This window comes from Triticum dicoccoides, chromosome 1B (genome assembly GCF_002162155.2).
Source record: "Triticum dicoccoides isolate Atlit2015 ecotype Zavitan chromosome 1B, WEW_v2.0, whole genome shotgun sequence".
Classification (NCBI taxonomy): domain Eukaryota; kingdom Viridiplantae; phylum Streptophyta; class Magnoliopsida; order Poales; family Poaceae; genus Triticum; species Triticum dicoccoides.
In genome coordinates this window covers 159,360,647-159,381,005 of record NC_041381.1, presented here as the reverse complement: position 1 = coordinate 159,381,005, position 20,359 = coordinate 159,360,647, and the positions used below count along the sequence as shown (strand labels likewise).

At 45.7% G+C, this 20,359-nt stretch overlaps 1 pseudogene; it reads left to right on the top strand.

Moving 5' to 3' along the window:
• Positions 1-5,100: 5,100 nt before the first annotated feature.
• Positions 5,101-13,279, top strand: LOC119325411 (annotated as a pseudogene).
• The last annotated feature ends 7,080 nt before the right edge of the window (positions 13,280-20,359 follow it).

Here is a 20,359-nt window from a genome sequence, read left to right as displayed (position 1 = left end):
CCTCCGTTGTGTCCTTTTTGTCACCGTTGTCTTCCTTAGGCATGTCCACCATGTAGATGTCATATGATGAAGTGGCGGTCCAGCGCCCCGTGGGTGGTGGTTCCAGATCGTCCCCTGCGTCGACGTCCATACCGTCGATGTCGTCGGAGTCGAAATCAAGCGTGTTTGTTAGGTCATCGACAGTGGCTATGAAGTGGGTGGTGGATGGGAGGAAATTTTCTTCGTCATCCGTGTCCCACTCGGGCCGGACATAGTTCGGCCAAGAGTCTTCTGTCAAAGAGAGATACTTTAATGAATTAAGTGCTTCGCCCAAGGGGGAGTGCTGAAAGATATCCGCGGCGGTGAACTCCATTACTAGAGCCCAATCGGACTCGATGGGTCCGGGCGCGCGCGGTTCGGAACCTACATCCGGACACAAGTCCGGGGGTCCGATGGCGCGGATCTCCTTAACGGCGGAGTCTGTGTTCGGCTCTACCGCCGAAGAGTATGCGGCCTCCGTGGCGGGGTCCATCCACCCGTCCTCGGTCGACGCGATCTCCCCCGGATTTAGCTCCGGAGCGGCTGCAGGGGTGATATCCCGAACACTGTCCGATAGCAGATTTAAGTCATGCTCGTCGTGACTGTTCGATACTCCCGATGCAGGCCCGAATCCGTCGAAGATCAAGTCTCCGCGGATATCGGCCGTGTAATTCAAGTTCCCAAACCTGACCTGATGGCCAGGGGCGTAGCTGTCGATCTGCTCCAGATGGCCAAGCGAGTTGGCCCGCAGTGCGAAGTCGCCGAACAGAAAGATTTGTCCGGGGAGAAAAGTCTCACCCTGGATTGCGTTGTTGAAGTTTTGGGGAGCCATCGAGCCTTACAACGATGACACAATGGAACTCTCAATGAAAGCACCAATGTCGGTGTCAAAACTGGCGGATCTCGGGTAGGGGGTCCCGATCTGTGTGTCTAAGGCTAATGGTAACAGGAGACTGGGGACACGATGTTTTACCCAGGTTCGGGCCCTCTCGATGGAGGTAATACCCTACTTCCTACTTGATTGATCTTGATGATATGAGTATTACAAGAGTTGATCTACCACGAGATCGTAGAGGCTAAACCCTAAAAGCTAGCCTATGGTATGATTGTTGTTGTCCTACGGACTAAACCCTTCGGTTTATATAGACACCGGAGGGGGCTAGGGTTACACGGAGTCGGTTACAGAGAAGGAGATCTACATCCGAATCGCCAAGTCTTGCCTTCCACGCAAAGGAGAGTCCTATCCGGACACGGGATGAAGCCTTCAATCTTGTATCTTCATAGTCCAACAGTTCGACCAAAGTACATAGTCCGACTGTCCGGATACCCCCTTATCTAGGAATCCCTCACCGGCCCCCTTCCCCCTTCTCCCTATAGATAGAGGGGTGGAGGGAGGGGTGCAGCACCACATCCAAGGCGCAGCCCCTCCCCTCCCCAACACCTCTCCTCCTACGCAAGAGCTTGGCGAAGCCCTGCCGGAGAACTGCTACTCCATCACCACCACGCCGTCGTGCTGCTGCTGGAGCCTTCTTCCTCAACCTCTCCCTCCTCCTTGCTGGATCAAGGCGCGGGAGACGTCACCGGGCTGCACGTGTGTTGAACACGGAGGTGCCGTTGTTCGGCGCTAAGATCGGAATCCACCGCGATCTAAATCGCTACGAGTACGACTCCTTCATCCGCGTTCTTGTAACGCTTCCGTCTCACGATCTTCAAGGGTATGAAGATGCACTCCCCTCTCTCTCTCTCGTTGCTAGTTACTCCATAGATTGATCTTGGTGATGCATAGAAAACTTTTAATTTCTGCAACGATCCCCAACATCTTATTCTTTAGATGAATCTCCTTCATTGGTAGTGGGGCGAACAGCCTTTCTTATCATCTCAACCGGCTGATCAAATGTCCGATTAAGATCTTCACGCAGCTCTTTGATTTGTTGTTCTACATCATCCATCCTCTTCTCCAATTGCTCCATTGCTTGCTGCAGCTTGCTCTCGAAGAGGACAACAAGAACTAGTATGGGTCAACGAGGCTCTGATGCCACCTGAAGTAGCACAAAGGTTGTGGAGGAGCAACTCCACCTTGTTGATACAATGTGTACAACACAAGTGTTGAAGGAACAGCTTCAACGTGTTGCGCTAGATATCGCTCTAGAGGCGAATGTAGGCTGATAGGGCAGCAAGAGTTCAATCCAGAACTCCTAGGGCACAAGATCTACTCCAAGATCTTAGATAAGAACAACAAGTTCTATTATAGGTAGGGGTACATAGTCTGGATACAAAGTAGATGTGAGGACCACTATTTATAGGGCTCTGGGAAGCCTTCACATACTTCTACTTATAGTTGGAATACTCTAGAAACATTATTTAGGTTCACCATTCTACTCATAGCTACTCATAACTGGAAGACTCTAGAAAACAATAGGTAGGATAAAGAAAAGAAAAGAAATACTAGACCACAACAGAAGTATTTAGAAGTAGCCAAACAGATTTGACATATGGTTATATTTTCATGTTCCTCATCTATTGTTCCTCATCATGCGGTCTGTGGCCTAACTGCATGTGCATGTAGTCGTCCTCTCTGAGCACAAACATATTGCCACGATCTCTAGTGTTCACATCAAGACTGAAGTTCAAAAATTATTCTCCTCTATACTAGCCTCTATTGAAGCACTAAAAGGTAAGCAAAACTAAGCTATGAACAAGAAGTTAAAAAAAGAATAAAATTCATATAGATATAAAAAATGTCAACATGATGTAATAATATGTTCAGTAGGTTAGACAAGGTAATATAATATTGATTCTCATGATTAAAAAAGGTGCAACTTTGAATGGGCCTCAACATGGGATCGATCTTTCTTGACATAAACTAAGTGCTTAGAAATTCTGATGTGACTAAGAACAAACAAAACATTTTCTAAATTCCAATCTATCCGCCTTCCATCCAATCCCCCCCTTAAGATCAGTGCCTTTTTTTGCGAGGAAAGGAGAATTCATTCATCAAGCAACATCCAAGTCTGCATTACATAGTTCCGGGACCTCATCCGGGCCTGGTCGAAGCCACACCGCGGTGTGTTTCTTAATTCGACCAAAGTTTGCTAAAAAGTGACTAACAAAATTTGGTTCTCTCCTAACATGCTTGTTTAAGAATTCACCACGATCCTGAAGAAGAGCAATAATCTCTCTAACCATCATCATATGCTTTGACCGGTCATCTACTCCTTCCTTGATCAGTTTTACCACGTCGAGGCAATATGTTTGAATCACAATGGGCAATACAGACCACTGGGAAGCAAGGGAGATGCCCTACAAACAAGCAGCTAGTTCTGACTCTAGCGGGGATGCACAATGTCGTAGCTCACGGCAAGAAGAGAAAATAATAGCACCATGTTCATCACGAAGGATCATGCCAGCCCCAACACTCTCGTCCTTAACAGAAAACGAACCATCGATGTTAAGCGCGGCCCAGCTAGATGCCTGTTGCGCCCTTAAGATCACTGCTGACGAGTGCGTGCATGGTCTTTCTCCACCCCCATGTCGCATTTGTCATTTCTACCAAGAGGAGATTCTACAGTGCGAGCGGGCCTTATGGGACAATGAAAATTGTGGGTGCTTAGATGAAGATAACGCTTGCAGCAAACGACATGGATGGTGAGGCGGTTGATTAGTGCATCTTATATATACTCATTATTTTAGGGATCCGGGAGTTATTGAAATACAACTTTTTGTTGACGTTGTCTGTTTTGAGGTTGCTTATCACAAACACAATGCGGTTGCTGTACTAATTCGGTCACAATTAATACGGATCGAAAGGAGTAATGAAAATAACACATTATATGTACACATATTTTATTTACATCTTTAAATCACATGACAGACTTTAAAATATTTTTTTATCAACAACATATATGCCCTAGAAAAACCGCAAAAATGAGATAAAAGTAGAGTGGAAATACTTACTTCGTTCCTAAATATTTGTCTTTTTAAAAATTTCAATAAATGACTACAGACGAAGCAAAATGAATCTACATTTTAAAATATATTTGTATACATCCGTATGTGGTAGTCCATTTGAAATCACAAATATTTTGAAACGGAGGAAGTATATTTTTTTCCCAGCCTCGTGTGTATAGGGCGTGTTTGGTTCGTTGCTTCGCACCTGGCTCGCACCCGCCGTGCATTATTCTCGATTCTTTGGTGGGCTGCACGTCTAATTGGGCCAGGCCCGGCGCGTGCATAAAGAGCCCCCCCAGCCAGGCTCGCTCGGAGCGCAGGTTTCGGGCGTTTCCGCGAGCCAGCACCCGCCGCTGCACGCGTGCCTGCACCCACCAAGCTGACCATATTTTATTCTATTTGGTCAGAAAAACCATGCTCCTATATATGTGATGTATGGAATGTAACATGGATCTTATGTTATGTTTCTTTGTTGGACTGTAATATGAACAATATGGATTTCTTCCTATCTAATATATGAACTCTAGGACGTATTAGACTGTAATATGACCATATGAATTTGTGCCTCTATATAAGTGAACTTTTAAGATGTACTTGCACTAGATACTTGATTTATGTGCAATCTGTGATCTTGATACATTTTTTTTAGCTATTTTCTGCCATAAACTGCTTATCTGTATATAAACTGCTTATATACTTATACAAACAGTCAAGATGTTGCTGAAATTTTATTTCTCTTACTAAAGTCATATGTCATTTTGAAGACATGTGATTATATTTTGACTAAATTTTGGATATCTGTGAACATATTCTTTTATTACCTGAATCAACAAATATATCTGAAATAGTCTTCTGTTTATTTTACATACAAGTACAAGCACACTAGAATTATCTTCCACATCATACAGCCTACCGAACAACATATGTTGTATGCTGCATCTTTCATACAACCCAGATGCAACATACCAAACAAAATCTGAGTTGAGCCTGCCCCATATCATGCAGCACACCAAACACCCATTCATCTTATTTTTGCATCAGCTCAACCAGGCCGGCCCCAACCAAGCTCAAGCATGCAATGCATGCTAGATGCATCCAGGTAACCAAACACGCCCATACCCTTTTCACGCTGGTGTCTCGGGCTCTCGGCTCGACCTTCTCGCTCGCGAATGGCGTCTGCGTCGTCATCACTCCCCCCCCACCCACCGCTGGCCCCCCGCTCAGGCTCAGCCCAAACTTCCCTGCTCGCCACCCGCCCCGCCTCGCTTTCCAGTTCGTTGGCTAGCCGCTCTACCAGTCCTCCGCCTCGCTCTCCAGTGCGTCGGTGGCCTCGAAATGCTGCCTGGGAGGTGTTCGACGGAATGCCCCTGCGGGTCGGGAGCACAGCTGGCCTCGTAGCCTTGCAGGTAAGGATTAGTCTGTTCCTCTGTTCGTTATTGCAAATTACAATGGCGTCCGAGGTTGAGTAATCCAAGGACTGGCTGGGCAGCCATTTGGTCGTTGCCCAACTTCACTCACAGTTACAGAGTTAAACGCTGGTGGTCGTTAAAACAGCGAGGAGTTAAAAAAGGCATGGCCCGCAAGTAAACATGAAAGAGAGTAGACGATGCGATGCCTATGAAACAAGTGTGGGCTTTGGTGCTTGTGCTTGCCGTTGCTTGAGAATTTGAGATGCCTTGTGTCTTCTTCAACTTGTCACATCGGTGCCTGTTTCTAGAAAAGAAAAGGATAAGAATCAAATAAAGGAAAACTCCACCAGCAGCTGCTAGCTAGTAGAATCAAACGAAGGAAAGGAATGCTCCACCAACAGCTAATGGTTGATCCCAGCCTCTCCTCCCACGACCTCTTCCCTGCACGCGCCTACATATACCCACGCCACGCAACCAGCTCCGGCAAAACAATATAGAGAGAAGGAACTCCGATCGAATTCCGTCGCAACTCGATCATCGCCGTCTTCGCTGCAGGGAGCCACGCCGGATTCGCATTCGTAAGTACTAGTACGTACATACCTTTCAAGCTAGTCCCCAATTTTTCGCAACAACAACTAACATCTGCATCTCGAAATGGTTTCAGCTGGCGTTGCGATGGACTTCGCCGTGGACGCTGCGCTCTGGGTGTTGGGCAAGGCGCTGGCCCCGGTCACGGACGGCCTGCTGGAGTCATGGGCGGCCAGCACCGGGCTTGGCCACAACATCGACGCCCTCAAGATGGAGCTCCTCTATGCGCAGGGGATGCTCGACAACGCGCAGGGCAGGGAATTCCGCAGCCCCGCGCTCAAGGAGCTTCTACACAAGCTCCGGGAGCTCGCGTACGGGGCGGACGATGTGCTCGACGAGCTCGACTACTTCCGCATCCAGGATGCGCTCGACGGCACCTACCACGCCGGCGCCGACTTGGATGCACAGGGCTGCATTGATGGCCTCCTCCTCAATGCTCGGCACACCGCCAGGGACACTGCTCACAAACTCAGGCTCTCGTCCTCATGTTCGTGTGGTGCAAGCCCAAGCCATGGTGATCCTGACGACGAAGCAGAAGGTGGCAAACAAGGATGCCTATGTAGCATTCGCACTCGCGGCAGGCATCAAATCAGCTCCCCACCAGCGTCACCAACCAACAACGGTGGATGCATTTCCAAGGTCGCTTCTCGTGCTCGCAGCACTGCCGACATTATCAGTAAGAACTTGACATGCTACTCCTTCCCGTCCGTTCACGATGATGATGCCATGTTGGAATCGTCCAACATGGCAGCGAGTGGACGGCGGTTCCTTTGTGGCGCCTGGAAGTCCAAGGCAGTACAGACAAATCATGTAGGGCAAACTCCAAAAATGGAATTTGATAGGGTGGGGATGTCCCAAAAGATGATGGAAATAGTGGAGCAGCTGAAAGCCCTATGTGGAAAGGTATCCACCATCCTCAATCTAGAGCTATTGGGTTCTAATCGTACCCCTAACCAAGACACTACCATGAACAGACCCAAAACCACCCCAAACATTGTAGAGCCTTAGTTATTTGGGAGAGATAGCCTGAAAAAGAACATCGTGGATGATATTACACATGGTAAATATTGTAGAAGTGAACTTACTGTGGTTCCACTTGTTGGTCCGGGTGGTATTGGGAAGACAACACTCACACAACACATATTTAGAGAACTAGAGAGTTCTTTCCAAGTTTCGGTTTGGATATGTGTCTCTCTCGATTTTAATGCAGATAGGTTGCTACAAGAGATTGTGAACAAGATCCCTAAAGTAAATGGTGAAAAGGTTAATACTAGCAACCAAGAGTTAATTGAACAAAGGTTAAAATCTAAGCGGTTGTTGCTTGTTTTAGATGATGTGTGGACATATCATGAGGATGAGTGGAAAAAACTATTAGCTCCATTAAAACATAACAATGGAGACAAGGGTAATGTGGTTATAGTCACTACACGAATTCCAAAGGTAGCAAGTATGGTCACCACAACTAATTCTTCAATCGACGTGGAACGTCTAAGTCATGGGGATACTATGTCTTTCTTCGAAGTATGTGTATTTGGTGACCAACGACCATGGGAAGACCACCCTGAATTACGTGATGTTGGGAATACAGTAGTAACAAAATTGAAAGGTTTCCCTCTTGCAGCAAAAACAGTTGGTAGATTACTAAGAAACCAGCTTACCTTGGACCACTGGACAAGAGTTGCAGAAAGTAGAGAATGGGAATTACAGACCAACGACATTGACATTATGCCTGCCCTAAAGCTTAGCTATGATTTTCTCCCTTTTCATCTACAACAATGTTTTTCCTATTGTGCATTGTTTCCAGAAGATTATGAATTTGGTAGCAAAGAGTTGACTCGCTTCTGGATAGGACTAGGCATTATAAGGTCACATGATCAGGCCAAAAGAACAGAAGATGTTGCACTGTGCTATTTAAATGACTTGGTAAATCATGGATTCTTTAGAAAGAATGAGAAACAAAATGGTCCTCTTATGTTATTCATGATCTACTACATGACTTGGCTGTGAAGGTTTCATCATATGAATGCCTTTGCATATATAGTTCTAACATAAGGTCCATACAAATTCCTGCATCCGTACGTCACTTGTCCATCATTCTAGAAAATACTGATGTCAAAGATATAATCACTTTTAAAGAATACAACAGTTATTTGAGTGCACTAGGTAAAAGATTGAAAGTTCAGAACTTACGCACTTTGGTGCTGTTTGGTGAATACCATGGAAACTTTGCCAAAACTTTTAGGGGTTTATTTAGGGAAGCTAGAGCCTTACGCACTACTTTTCTGTCTGGTGCATCGTATTCTGTGGATGATGTGTTGCTGGACTTTTCAGAACTTGTCCATCTCCGCTACCTAAGGATCAAATCAGTTCGTAATAAGGACACGTGCTTACCTAGTGCATTGTTTAGATCCTATCACTTAGAGGTAATTGATCTTGAAAGTTGGGGCGGGAGCTTTGGTTCAACAAGTCAAATGAGCAGCCTTGTAAAATTGCGTCATTTTGTTGTGCCGGAAGATAGTCTTAAACTTCACTCTAGCATATGTGAGGTTGGGGAACTTAAATTCCTAGAGGAACTAAGAAGATTTGAAGTGGGAAAAGAAATTAAGGGTTTTGAATTAAGTCAACTAGGAGAACTGACAGAGCTTGGAGGATCACTTGGCATTTATAATCTCGAAAAGGTGCAGAAAAAAGACGAGGCAAATGAACTAAAACTGATACACAAAAACCACTTGCACAAGTTAATACTAGAATGGTGTATTGATAGACCTAACAGGAATGCAGAACAAGAAGAACATGTCATTGAAAGTCTCGTACCACACAGTAATCTGCAAGACCTATGCATTAGAGGACATGGAGGTGCTAATTGCCCATCATGGTTGGGCAGGTACCTCTCTGTTGAAAATTTAGAATCTCTTTCCCTATGTGACGTATCTTGGAGCACACTTCCCCCTCTAGGGAAGTTGGGGTTCGTTGATGCTCCTGGTGAAGACTGGCAGGGTCATGTCTCAAGCCAAAGTTTCCATATTTTGAAAAGACTAGAAATAGTTAACATACCAAAACTACAAAAATGGGCTGGAAATGAACCTTGTCATTTGTTCTCTGTTCTAGAGGTGGTCTGTTATGGCGCTGCTAGAAGGAGGGCGCAAGAAGGCCGGCCGGGGGCCTTTTGCCCACGGCCGGGCAAGATGGAAGGATTTCCTTCTTAATTCTTGCTTGATTAGATTGATACATCTCCTCTCTTTATATAGAGAGGTTTACTTGACTTCCAAGCAAGGCTTACTTGACCCCTAAGCAAGCGACTCTTATCTCTAATTAACCCTAAGACTAACGGGCCCATTAGGCCCATTACGTACTCTAACACTACACCCCACCTGGACATGCAGCTTGTCCTCAAGCTGCAGCCTAACCAACTTATAACCATGACTCGACGCAACCCAAACCTAACACCTAAAAATAAGCCTTTTACATCTCGGCTTGTTTTATTATTCTCAACCTGAAATGGACTGGGATGCTTTATTTTGGACCCTTAACAAAAAGTGAACACCATCCGCACGTCGGACATGCACGTGTACAGCCACCTGGATCCCATGGACACCATCTGGACAAAAGGAGTGCATGTGTAGGACCACCTGGAAGTGGTCGCAAGAGTGACCAGCAGAGGCGCCCTTGCGGCGCCCGGTGACGGAATGCAGTGGTGCTACGTGGTGCGTTGTTGTCGGTGGCACCATGCCTTCTTCCTGCCGGACGGCTGTTGGTCTGCACCGCACAGGGAAGAGTGGGGGGCTTGCGATGGAGAATGACGAGGAGGGGTGCGCTCCCCCAACCGCCAATGTCGCAGACTTGGAGGTCGCTGCCCGTGGGGAAAACAGCATGCCCAAGATCCCCGACGCAGTGGACGAGATCGAGGTCCTTTGCGCAGCGAAGCGCAACTGGGAGGAGCGGCAGCTGCAGACCACGCAACTCCCGCACACGCCGACGCGCTAGGAGGCCGCGTGCAGCAGCCTGCAGCCTCACCGTCGCCGACACGTGGCGGGTAGCGATCCAAGCTGGAAGCGGTGACGGCGACGGCGGAAGCTTGATCTGCTGGATGGGGACGCCCTGGGGAAGCGGTGATGGCGACGGCGGGAACTTGATCTGGTGGATCGGGACTCCCGTCGGCGCGGTCGATGCGGGGCCGGAGCTGACCGATGATGGCTGCTGCAGTTGCAGCGGCTGCTGCGGCGGAGCGCCGGGCGCGGCGGAGGTCGCCAGGAGCGGTGGCTGCCACTGCAGCCAGGGCGGGGCGGTGGATGGCAGCTGCTGCAGCGGCCCGATGAGCGCGGCGGAGGCCACCTGGTGCGGCGGCTGCCACGGCAGCCAGGACGAGGCGGTGGATGGCAGTTGCAGCGGCTGCTGCAGCAGCCCAACGAGCGCGGCGGAGGCCGCCTGGTGCGGCGGCTGCCATGACAGCCAGGACGGGGCGATGGATGGCAGCTGCAGCGGCTGCTGCAGTAGCCCGGCGAGCGCGGCGGGGGCCGCTTGGTGCGGCGGCTGCCACGGCAGCCACGGCGGTGCGGTGGCGGTGATGGGCGGCGCAGCCGGGTGCGGCCCATAGGACCCGGCCAAGAACAGGTGGATCTCTTGGACCGCCTGTGTTAGGTCCCGCAGCGCCCCGGACACCTCCGGGGTGAGGACGACGGGGGCGGGCGCGACGGAGGATCCCGGCGCGGGCAGGAGCGGGGCAACGGTCGTGACCGGCAGCGGAAGAGACGGGTTGGGCGGCGGTGAAGACATGATCGAACCGAAGCTAGCTGATACCAAATTGTTATGGCGCTGCTAGAAGGAGGGCGCAAGAAGGCCGGCCGGGGGCCTTTTGCCCACGGCCGGGCAAGATGGAAGGATTTCCTTCTTAATTCTTGCTTGATTAGATTGATACATCTCCTCTCTTTATATAGAGAGGTTTACTTGACTTCCAAGCAAGGCTTACTTGACCCCTAAGCAAGCGACTCTTATCTCTAATTAACCCTAAGACTAACGGGCCCATTAGGCCCATTACGTACTCTAACATGGTCATCATTATAGATTGCCCTGAACTCATAGAGTTGCCATTTTCACATCCTGCTCACGATCAAGTAAAGCAAGAGGAGAACATGACTTGGTTTCCGAAACTAACGAAGCTCAATATTATACGCTGCCCAAAATTGGCGTCATTGCCTCCAATTCCTTGGACCAAAGCTCCATGCTCAGTTGAGATAGAACAAACAGGACCAGTATTTGGGAAGCTACTGTACTCGAAGAACTTCAAATCGGAATTGAGTTTGGAAATTGAGGGAAAAGATGGTCAGCATGGTGCGTTGTGGAATGGGCTGGCATTCCATAATCTAGCTGATCTGAAAGAGCTGAAGGTGACGAAGTGCCCTCCCCTGCCACTGATTCATCTCCAAAAGCTAAAATCCCTCAAGTCCCTGAGGATAATCGGTATGAGCAACTCGTTGATGCTGTTTGAAGGTGAAAGCTATAATACTGAATGCCCGCTTCCAGTTGAAGAAATACAGATCGAGCACTGTGGCGCTGATGGGAAGGAACTGACACAACTGTTATCTCATTTCCCGAAGCTCACTAAGTTGGAAGTGACAAGTTGCAAAAAGATAACAGAGCTTGGCGTGGAGGTGCTTCAGACAGAGATGACGACACCATCATCTCCATGTAATGAAATTGAAATTGAGCATGCACAAGCAGGACAACATCAGACAAGAGGAGAGGAGGTAGAAGATGCAGCAGTAGGAGGAGGTCTGCTGCTCCTGCCTCGGCAATTAGAGGAGTTGACCATCTGTGGTCGCAGAGAGCTGCGGTTACTCTCCGATTCACTTGGAAAGGACAGCACACACGGAGGAGGGCTCCAGAATCTCTGCTCCCTCCGCTCATTGACCACATATGATTGCCCCAGGTTTCTCTCGTCCTATTCGTCCTCCGCCTCATCTTGTTTCCCCTTCCCGGCCTCCTTGCAAGAGCTCCGTCTGTCTGGCGTGGTGGGCATGGAAACGCTGGCTCCCCTCTCAAATCTCATCTCTCTCACCAGTTTATCTGTGTATTATTGTGGGGATCTAAGAGGCGAGGGCTTATGGCCTCTCGTCGCCCAGGGCCACCTCACACGATTAGACATCCGTGGAACCCCCAAATTCTTCACTGGTTCAGAGCCCTCGCGGCCGCATGACCAAGAGATTCCTTCCTCTTCATACAAACTCGAGCGTCTCACGACAGATGACTGGGCGGGAGTCCTTACTCCGCCCATCTGCGAACTCCTCTCTTCCTCCCTCACCCAATTAATGTTTTGCGGGAACAAAGAGGTGGAGCGCTTCACAGAGGAGCAAGAGGAGGCCCTTCGCCTCCTCAGTTCCCTCCAGCAACTCGACTTTTGGGACTGTGGGAAGCTGCAGCGCCTCCCTGCGGGGCTAACCAAGCTTGCCAGCCTCAAGATATTACGCATCCGGTGGTGTCCAGCCATGAGGTCGCTGCCCAAGCACGGACTACCAAGTTCTCTGCAAGAACTAGAGATCGATAGCTGTCCTGCCATCAAATCTCTGCCCAATGACGGCTTGCCTAGTTCACTACGAAAATTAGAGGTTCCTTATGGCATCAGCGAGGAGCTTAAAAGGCAGTGCCGCAAGTTAAAAGGAACCATTCCAATAATCAAAGACTACGACGACTAATCCAAGGTGACAAACAATTCCTTCTCTCTACTTGTCCCACAAATTTCCATTGCTTTTACTAATTAACCCCGTAAGCACAAGAGTCAATTCTCCTTCTGTTTACTTCACTCTAGTTATTATTGTCTTGCAATCTGTCGGAATAACCCACTTGTTTTAGTCTTTTGTACATGCAGAGGTCTTCTTGGATTTGTACATTCTTCTAGCCTGGCTTTGTAGATCCAGTTCTCTCTCTCTCTCTATCCAAGAGCAGAAGGTCTCAGATTATAGCACCCATCCACTACTAAACTGGTTAGTATATGAATAACCGTCCCAACTATTCCCATATATCACTTCATGCACCTGTTCACACATTTAACCAGTATAGTTTGTTGTGCTTCGTCTTGTTATTTTTGGTTACCTTGGAAGTTTCGCCTTCATGCATTGTCGCATTCTGAGGTTTTCTACTTACTGTCGATTTTTTTTTAAAATACTTCCTTACTTGTATCCATGCCAACTTCCACCAGTTTCCATTGCCTTTTGCTGATCCCACACACATCACAAATTTCCATTTTATCAGTTCTGCTTACAGCATAATCTGAACAAAATATGTGTTGCGATCTACCATGCAGGCCTCTGCCATGGAGTTGTAAAAGTTCTTCTATCCTTGAAGTTTTTGCATACACGCACAGTTCGGACGCCATGGCCTTGGGTGGTGTCTCCTACATAAATGTGGTATGTATATGTAAAAAGCACAGTTTACCCTTTGGAAAATTAATCCATGGTAACCCATACACAACGAGTTATTTTGGTTTAGTTTACCCCATAATCTGAACAATGTATGTTGTCTTTTAAATCTACTTTGCAGGGATCTGTCTTGGACTTGTACATTCTAATGGACTTGGAGAACTCTCTTCTTGTCACAAAAACAGAAAAAAAAGGAAAGGGAAAAAGAGGAAAAAATAAAATGAAAAGAAAAGGAAAAAAGGGAAAAAGAAGAAAAAAAGAAAAAAGAAAAATGGAAAATGGGAAAAGGAAAGCTCTCCATCAGTTCGCTGTTTGCACATGTCGTAGTCTTGTGACTTTATGAAAGGTGTTTGTGCTGTTGTTTTATGTTCTTTCAGTAAAAGGTTAGAAATAATTGTGTAGGTGTGTTTCCCTGATAGTTGCGTTACATATTTAGAAATCAACATGGCAGGCGTATCTCCCAGCAAAAGGATAAACGAAAACAAAAAATAAATAAGGGAAAAAAATATAAATCCATTATGTGAGTTTTGTGTGGCATCTTTATGAAAGGTGGTTGTATGATTCTTTTGTTTTTTCAGGAAGAGAGAGAAATGTTAACTGACTAGTATTAGTTTCCTGATAGTTGTGTCACTAATCTAGAGAGGGAGGAGTACAGGGGCAGATCTGAAGGTATAGCTCCCCTTTGTGCTGGAATAAAAATTTAGACTAGGAGAAATACAGGAGCATGTCTGAAGGTATAGCTCCGCTTTGTGATGGATTATTGAAGTATGAACCCTGCACCCTACACTGTGGTATAGTGGGATTAATACAGGTATGTGCTAGTTGCAATTTTCAAAGCTCCAGTAAGATGCATGAATGAAATATATATGAAATAATTGACACTACCTTATTTTGTAGATCAATCTCGTAGGAAGAGAAGTATTGGCCCAAGCTTTGTTTGGTTCAAGCAGACTTTTGCCACTGCAACAGCCACACGAAAATGTACTACGTGTATGCAGGGTCATTGTTCCAAGCATTTCTGTTCTGATGCCAGAATTATTCTTGATCTGTAAGGTGCACAACCGTGGTTATACTTAGATATTGATTTATCAGGGATTTCCTTCTCCTTGTGGTATCCTTAATGACTTGCTTTCTGTTGTTTCTCAGCTGCAGTGAACCAAACTCTTCTTCACCGTAAACTAGTTGACTCATCAACGAGGAACTGCTGCGATGAATATCCAATTAGGCCAATCCCATTCACTTTCACACGGTATGTTGTGTGTTGTAGTCTGGTAATATTTAGTTCACTTCAATATCAGGCTGCAATGTATCTATCTAGCAAAATGGTGTGGAATACTTACAATTTTACTTGGTATATTTGTCAGCAGATGTAACATGGAAGGTACTGGCAAGGTGGCAAAATGATTGGCGTTTTCTTCACAAAGGGAAACGATGGCCATCTGGCTTCAATGTCACAGTTACTCCGGAAGTCTAATTCTTCTGTGTTCTTGCAGCACACACAAAAAGGAAAAAGGAAAAAGGAAAAAAGAAAAAGGAAAAGGAAAAAATAAAAAAGGAAGAAAAGAAAAAAGAAAAAGGAAGAAAAATTATAGAAGAAAACTCGTCATCAATCCACAGTGTGCACACTGGGCAAAGAAATGCAGAAGTGAAAGAGGATTGGCAACTGCCCCCTCCCTACTCCACCGACCGCAGATGGAATCACCATGTCATGGTGGTGTCGAGTGAGATCAGGATGCGAGGGTGATTAGCGATGGTGGCGGCGGAGGGCATGTGACAGATAGCAATGATGCTGGCTACTTCTCCTGGAGGACACACATGGGCTTTGGAAGAGCATAATGGCATCCCTAGTTTGATTGGAGCATTCTCTCTTTTTGGTTTGCCATGCTTGAAGAAGTTTCTGCCATCGCAACTTGTATCTCCTATCCTTTACTGGACTGGTCAGTATATACATAAGCTTCCCTATTCCCATTCACAATACTGTTTAGGAATTTAGTTGGTAGTTTGCTGTTGTCAGTCTAGTTTTTTTGGTTACCTGCACAATTGCTTTGTGTGTTTTGAGTTGTTCTTACTGTTGAAATTTAACAAATACTGACGATGGGTTGTCGTTTTTTCCTCTTACCACATAATCTTAATAATGTGTGTTTTGATGTATCATGCAGGCCTCTGCCAACTTGTAAACTCTTCAATACTTGAAGAACTCTCAGCACTCACCCACTATGCGGGCGCCATGGCCTTGGTGGTATCTCCTCCTTGTACATAAATACAGTATGTATATGTGGGAACAAACTTTTACCCTTTGTAAAATTAATACATGCTATCTTCCTTGCTTTCCCTGAACCCACACGTCAATTCATTTTGGTTTAGTTTGGAGGACCTTTTACCGCATAATCTGAATTGTGCTTGTTATGTTTCAATCTACTTTGCAGGGATCTGGAGTTGTAAATTATCATAGCCTGGGAGAACTCTCTCCATTCTTCTCACAGAAAAAGGGGGAAAAAGGTGAAAAGAAAGAAAAAGAACAAAAAATGTGGAAAAAAAGAAAGGAAAATGTGAAAAAAGAAAGAAAGAAATGGAATGGGGAGTAAAATAGAAGAGGAAAACCTCCATTCACTCAACATTCAAACATGTGATGTATCAAAGGTGGTTGTGCAGTTGTTTCATGTTATTTCAGGAAAAAGTAGAAACATTAATAGTGTAGGATTTTTTTTGCCCAGTAGTGTGTTACAAATTTGCAAATCAACATGGCACTAATAGCTCCCATAAAAATAAAGAAGGCGAAAAGGAAATATGAGAAAGAAAAATCTTCATCCATTATTTGGGTTTTGTGTGGTATCTATACGAAAGGTGGTTGCATAATTGCCATATATTCTTTCAAGAAAATCGGGAGAATATTGATGGACTAGGATTGCTTGCTTAATAGTCGGTGTCACAAATTTAGAGTAATACAGGAGCAAGTCTCAAGTTGTACCTCTGATTCGTGTTGGATTAATGAAGTGTGCACCCTGCAGCATACTATATTGGAGTTGGAGTTGATACAGGTATGTGCTAGTTACAAATTGCAAAGCTCCATTCAGATGCATGCAATTCTATTGGTGATTAAACGCTACTTTATTTTGTAGATCAATCTCCTTGGAAGATGAGGGTTAGCACAAGCTTTGTTTGGTTCAAGCAGTCTTTCTGCCACTGAAACAACCACATGAGAATGTACTGCCAGGTGGATGTAGTTTCATTTGTTCCAAGCGCTTCTGTGCTAATGCGGAATTATTCTTGAACTGCAAGGTGCACACCCATGATTATAATTAGATATTAGTTTATTTTGCAAATCCCTTGTGACATTCTTAATGACTTGATTTATGATTTATATTTTTCCTCTACTGCAGTGAAAGAACCTATCTTCAGCTTATATTAGTTAAGTCCTTACCCAGGAATTGCTGTGGTGAATATGCAATCAGGCCAATCCCTTTCACACTCATATGGTGCGTGATGTACCCTAATCTGATATAATATTATTTTTTATTTTGGCATCATACTGCAACAAGAATTTACCCTGGAGAAATGGTGACAAGTACTTACAATTTCTCTTGCCACCTTTATCATCAGATAGCATGGAAGATACTGGAGAAATGGTGGGCATTTTCTTCACAAAAGGAAAACACTGCTCATCTGAATTTGACATCTTCAGTCTTCACTGCTCGTGGTTACTCCGAAAATCCTGTTCTGCTGCACTCTCGCAGCACGCGTAAGGAAGGGGGGATTTAAAAGAAAAGGTAACAATATATTGAAGATCTCCATCCGGTCACTGTTCGGATGAGTGGGCAAAGGATAGTGACTACCCTCTCCCTCCACCAAATCCCCAAACAGGTTTCCCATGCCGTGGGGGTGTAGAGGTAGTGACAATGCTTGCTGCTCATGGTGGAGGATGGGACAGGGGCGGTGGTGAAGGAGCATCATAATGCCATCATGTATGATCAAAGTCTAATTGTGCTCACTATTTGGTCTGCCATCCTTCGAAGAACCTGCATCCGGTGACATGGGCTTCAGCTGTCTTTTGAGAAACGTTCAACAGTGTTCTCCTCAAGCTGCGCTGGTTTCTAGATCAAATAGGCTTTGGTCTTGGATCACGAGCAGGTTAATCAAGGCCAGAAGCAAAGTGATCTGACTAGATGGTGTCGCTCCTAGCTTCAGTTTTTCTAGACTTGTTTTTTGTTGCACAGTGGAGGTGAGCTACATAGACTAGCTGTGAAATCATCACTTGTTTATGGTCAGGCAATATATATATTTGCTTTCTTTCCTTTCAAGGTGTACTCAACATGATTGTAATTTGATTGGTGATGATGAATAAAGTGAGCATCTGACCGATTGTCAAAAGAATAGAGCGCGCTTTTGCTCAAAGTCTGTATTTTGTAACTGGTTTTTGTTTACAACTTCTGCACTAAGGAATGCAAGAGCAGAATTGCTGGGTGCCATTGCCTTAACGAGTTCCACATACAACATTACACATATTACAACGATGAGTTGACCGTGTTCACAATACACATTACATGCATTTCATTTCACTATCCTGTAATACTTCCTCCGTCCGGAATTACTTGTCGTGGAAATGGATGTATCTAGAACTAAATTATGTTTAGATACATCCATTTCTCCGACAAGTATTTCCGGACGGAGGGAGTATTTGGTTCTAAAGCATCTGGTTAGAATATAAAACATAATACGTACCACACTGAGTGATGGATAACAAGAGAAGATTTTCAGCATTTGAACAACGGACAGAAGATCGATTTGAGCATAACAGGCCATGTTGGGTTGAATGTAATCGACTAGACATATTTGATTGACTCGCAATGGATCTCCGAGAGAGATTTGTATTCAGGCCTCCCCGCTGATAAAAGTTGATTATTTTGGGGTACTGGTCTCTATCACCTGTAGCATTTCACATCTTGTTACCCGCCGCTGCTGCAGGGGGGCAAGGCACCTTGGAGCAGATTAACAGTTGCACCATTGGGAGGAAAAATATCTGAAGCAGAATTAGCTTTTCCATGGTAACCGAAGAAAACGGATGACAACACATATGTAAGATAAAATACACTTTTGACCATGCTGAGGAGCATCGTCTAAGAACTGTACAAAGTTGAGATCAGACTTCCATGGAGACCAGCATCAGGATTTGAGACTAATTAATTCACATGAGAAAATGCTTAATTTACATCATGTTCCTATATCGTGGTTTGAGATTACAATTTGATAAAGTGCATTTCTGTTCTTTTTTTTTATAAAGTGCATTAGAACCAGCCAAGCAGGTCCCAAGAGGTGCCAATAATGCACCCAAAGCACCAAGGATGGGGGTGCACTCCAACTATCTGGAGTAATGTAGCATGGCCAAATCAATTCTCAGAGCAATACACAGTCCATTTAATACAGGTTTCACCAAGTAAAGCATGACACAACAAATAGATGGATATATTTGACACCGTTCCTATCTCAGCTAAGGTAACTGGTCACTAACAGAGAGGTAGAACATGACAAGATTTAAAGGGTGTCATGTTGAAGAACTGTCAAACTATAGCAAGATCAAAATGCTCATACGAAGTTAATTTATTTGGTTAGAGATATATAACCCCCTGCCATTATGGGTGCCAGACGCGCAACTGGTAGCCCTATAATAAGGACTATTGCTTACACCATTTACAAGATTAAATCATGAGGAACACAAGCTTTCAAGATTGAATCATGAGGAACAAAAGCTTTATCTCGGGAAACATACATGGCATTATACTGCCAAGAACAAAGTGGGAAGAAAAAAAGCTACACCACGGTAATTTTTTTAAAAAAAAATCTTATCCTTGTGTAAAGAGATAAACAAAAAGCTTAATGCTAGCTACTCTGTTATCTTTGTGCACAATGTAGTGATCACCATAATGCTGTTATTTGCAAATGTAGCAATGCTTAATTATTAAAGTGAGTGTCTGGATGCATACTGGTCGATGTGGCTTACCAAGCACATGGAAGGAATTTCACGACAGTAAATATTCTATTTGAAGTGAACGAAAAGTTAAAGCAGTAACAATAATATTTATGGGGATGGCTATGGTATAAAGTAAAGCACGTATTTCAACATTTTCATGCTTCACCTGACTAAGGTCAGTTCCTACTTGTATGATGACTAATGGAAGGTGCCGTCGGTCGGGGAAGGTCCGGTGTGGCTGACAGGGCAGCACGGAGAAGGCAGGCTCCGAGAGGCGGGCGGGCAACACAATCGACGACGGAGCAGCGGCGGTAGGGAGGTGGGCGGGCAGCATAGCGGAGCGCTCGGCCAAGCGGCAGAGGAGTGGCGGCGGGTGAGGCAGGACGGCGTGAAGGTGTCCGAAACATGAAATTTCAGGTTGGTTTAGCCCGCCAAAATTATACGGGAGGCTCATCTTCTTGTAAACTTGGGGGAAGTTTGAAAAATATACGAGACCATGTACAAAAATTTTGAATTTATAGGAGGTGTTGAAGTACTATTTTTTGTCTCAACTCCCCTTAAACTGTTGTTCTTTCTCGAATAGGAGAGCTACTGAAGTTTCTCTTAGCCCAGAACGACCCAACACATTGCTGTTTGTTTCCATGGGGACTGAACGTGATAGAGGCGAGGGTCCCGATCTTTCGATGAAAAGATAACTATTCGATGGTTGTGGGTCGACGTCGGAAAGAATGATGATGCAGCGGTGACGTGACTAATGTGAATAGAACTCAAAACTCTAAAGGAACTAGACACTAAGACCAGCAACTCGACACGACGATGCAACTGATAATTCAACTATTCAAGCACTGAAAAGAAAATTGCGAAATTCTTATGATGGTCCTCGCGATGGAAGGTGAGGAGCGCTCTGGCGACTGCGGCGTCCCGCTGGGCGACGCGCCCGGCGCCCCCCCGCCTGCGCCGTCCTCCCCTCCCCCCGGCCCTGGCGGCCGTCGACCCTGCCGGCTCCCACTCCCCGACCG